The sequence below is a fragment of the Micrasema longulum genome, unplaced genomic scaffold, assembly GCF_059751315.1.
Source record: "Micrasema longulum isolate JH-2025_06_02 unplaced genomic scaffold, ASM5975131v1 h1tg000001l, whole genome shotgun sequence".
In the NCBI taxonomy this organism is placed as follows: domain Eukaryota; kingdom Metazoa; phylum Arthropoda; class Insecta; order Trichoptera; family Brachycentridae; genus Micrasema; species Micrasema longulum.
This window is the reverse complement of record NW_028277210.1, coordinates 3907-7812: the sequence shown is the minus strand read 5'-3', so window position 1 is coordinate 7812 and position 3906 is coordinate 3907.

The window sequence follows — 3906 nt, the reverse complement described above, 5'->3', positions numbered from 1 at the left end:
TCTACTAAATTGAGACGTCGCGTCGGCATCGGGACGCCTGATGGAAAATACGATCAGTAAAATGAAGGGAAAGTAAAATTTACACAATGTTTTTTTCACTGTTTTGCGTTAAAAGTGAATTAGATTTTCACATGTAAAATTAAATCGTAAGAATCCAAATTTAAAAAAAATAATGTAAAAAAATCTGGTAAAAAATTCCCTTGGGCGCGGTGATGTAACATCGTGTTACCACAAGTAAAAGACGGAATATTCTAAAGTTCAGTCATTAAAAAAAAAACGAAAACATGGAAACAAGCTGATAAATACTTCCTTTCTCATAATTTATAAAAATTAACATGTAATTAAGCCCTGTTTTAACAAAAAAAAAAAAAAATATAAAATACGCCGGTCATCTTACGAGCGTGCGTGCATCCCCCATAACTGTCAATAACCGACTGAATTTTTTTCTCACAAACATTGGCCACTGAACAGCGTATCTGTCAAAATCCCTGAATTTTCAATGTTTCATACTTTTAATCTAACGCAATATCTATTTATTGTACTGCCGTATATAAACAAAGGGTTATTTCCTTACTAATCGTCACTAACATCATAATCTGTACCCCATGGTTCATAAGGAAGCTTGCTTATCAAACAGAAAAATTGCTCGTAGCCGAACGATCAAAGCTGCCCGGAGGAGCTTTCTGTAATCTGGTCTTACAGATAGTTCATTTTTATTATTCTTCGTATATTTTTTCAAGATATTTTACCGTACAATTAAATGCTCTAATTTTTACCACGTGTAAGTAAACGTTTTTTATATTCGATTTCCCGTACTACTGAACTTCCCCATTTAGATTATAATCTTTATTATTTTTTCATTTACTTAACTCCGATGCCGTCCATACAAGTCCTTAAAATCATCAGATGAAGAAATTTGGATTTTCTGTTTTGATGAGGACGAAAACTTTTTTTGAACTCATAACAATAAAATTAAATTCTAACAATTCATTACAATACGCTTACTTGGTTTTGACAATCGTATTCCTGCACTTCTTAAAAAGTTCGTGCAACAAAGGTTTTCAAATAAGCTCCTGCGAATACCCATGGAAATTTTTTCTTCATTAACGATTAAAAGTTCCCAGCAACCTTACAAAGAAAAATTTATACTCCAAGTTTTAAAGCTTTCTTGTAAAGAACAAGGTTGTTAACTTTTCCACTTTTAATCGCTAAGGGTTGCTTTTAAGTGAAATCGTTTGTGTATTTAAAATATTTTAGTAACATAAGAAATTACTGCCATTTCACGCTAGAAACTTCGTTATTATTTTAAAGAAACTAAAGGACACTAAACTTTTTAAGTTTTTTATTCTGTGTTCATGTTGGAATTTTATAAATGAATTCCATAATTTATTCAAGGTGTATTGTATAATACTTGGTCGGTAAAGCATCAACAGCGTATCTCTTCTCAGTCGCCCGCCTATCTGATACGTTTAAACAAGAATCGATTTGTTTGGTATCAATTTATACCGTTGTAAATTTATAAAAGTATATTCATTATGTTTACCTTTCATATAAATGACTTTAGTATAGTTTTTTCTATAGCTGTATGCCTTAGATGCCTAGACTTTTATAAAACCTTCTTTAAAATGTTCTTCATCTCTGTTGTAATATTGATTTATTTATATATCAACGGTACAAAGAACCTTTTACAACTTTTTTTTTACAAAAGAATCACAGGAGTGAACAATTCATTACGTAATATATAATATGAAATATAACTATATAATTCAAGTAAATAATTAAAACTTAACAAATTAGTAAAAAAAAATATTTTTTTTAACTGCAAAAAAGTAAAAAAGAAACATACAAATATGAGATGACAAATAAAAGATAACAAATTGAAGTGAGAAAACCTTATGTTCTAAATATAAATGTAGCAAATTAAAATTGAGAATAATTTAACATAAACATAAAGTGACTAGTATTTAGCTAGGTTATAATGAAAAAGAAAAATAATGCTACAATAAGATTTTATAAATAATACGTTTTTTGGATCAATATGAAAGCTTAAATAATCTTAATAACACCTTTATTTTATCAGTTGGTTGGAAGAAGGTGGAATTTGGCAATAAATCCACAAATGTATAATTTATACATAAAGAAATAAACAAAAATACGTATCCAAAAAAAACAAAGTTCAATTTAATAATATATTTTTAAATAAATTCATTCCTTTTCTAAAAAAAAACGAGTGAGTTAACATTTTAATGCATTTACAGAGTTTGTATTAAAAATATCAAATATTTTTTCGAACTTATTTCCATACCTATGTATTCTGGAATGCATTTCGAAGTTGGTACGAGAATTGTTACAATAAAATAATTCTCTACTTCTAGTGCACCTACCAGGTATTCGAATTTGAATTAGTTCAAGTAAAGCAGGGCTGTCAATTATTGATTTCATTATTTTAAACAATAATAACAAATCAACTAAAAATATTCGGTCCGACAATTCAAGTAATCTCATTTTACTTCTAAGAAAATTATAATTTAAGGCTTCAGCAGGTATTTTTAATTTATAGTTTATAAAGCGCCAGAATTTATTTTGTACCCTTTCAATAGCATGAGAATGAATTTCATAATAGGCTGACCAAACTGAAGAATTGTATTCAAGTCTACTCCTTACTAAAGTGCAGTTCAATTGTTTAACAGTAAATACATTTTTGAAATTTGACGTTACTCTCAAAACAAATCCAAGCATCTTCATTCCATCATTAGCGATCTGATTAATATGAAAGGTAAACTGTAGTTTCTGATCAAGCAAAATACCTGGATCTTTAATTTAAGACACTCTGATCAAATCTATACTATTTAACAAATAAGTCAATTTTATCTGGTTTTTGCATCGACAAAAGGTTATATTTTGACATTTACCTATATTAAATAGCTATAAGTGGCTATGGACCAAATTATGATAAGTTTGCTGAAAATACGCAACGTCATTTTTACAGCGTGCCCTCGGATACTACATAAATAGTTCATCTTTACGAATTAAAAAGTATATAATTAGCACATTGCTTGCGTCAATAAAACTCAAATTTCTTTTTAAAATTTATATATGCAAACATTTCTCCACAATATCCATATTGATTTTGAAAATACAATTGATTATTCTTAATCCATTTCGTATATTTTTATCGGGATTCATTGTATGTGATATTTCCCGATTAGAAGGAACATGCCTTTTTGCAATAAATATAAGTCTTGTACATAATAAGCAAGGCAAAAATTAGCAACTCTCACTTAAAAATAAAAATAAAATATTTTCATAAAAATATCATTTATTTGGTTGTACAATACTACTTCTGCAATACCAACTTCAGTATTATAATTACGATTACAGGTCGGTCCTTTTTTGTTGTTATATGTCTTTTTTTTATTATTCACCGGGTTGTGGTCCAGTGGCTAGTGTCTCGGACTCACGGATCGGTGGTTCGAATCCCACTCTACCCAGAACGCAAATATTTATTTTTTAAAATAATAATAATAATGTTGGTTCTTCATTTCTTTTTGAATATATATCGCATCAAAAAAAAATATAAAAAACTATAAAGCAATTCCCTGACAGTAGAAATCTGTAGCACTGTTTTTTTTTATGTTTAAAAAAAACAAAACAAGAAAAATCTGTAATAGTTTTCAAGCCATAAACGATTTAATTCAAAAATAAAAAGTTTAAAAACTAATAACCCATGTTCAGAAACCAAAAAAACCAGAGCTATTGAAGTACCATAACTTTGCAATAGTACTTTCGACTCAATAGCTGCTCTTAGATAAAAATCCCTACTAAAGAAACCGACTGGAGATAAGTCCGCCTGGTTGGGTAGTGGTTGACATGTTCGCCTACCATTTATGAGATCCATGGTCAACC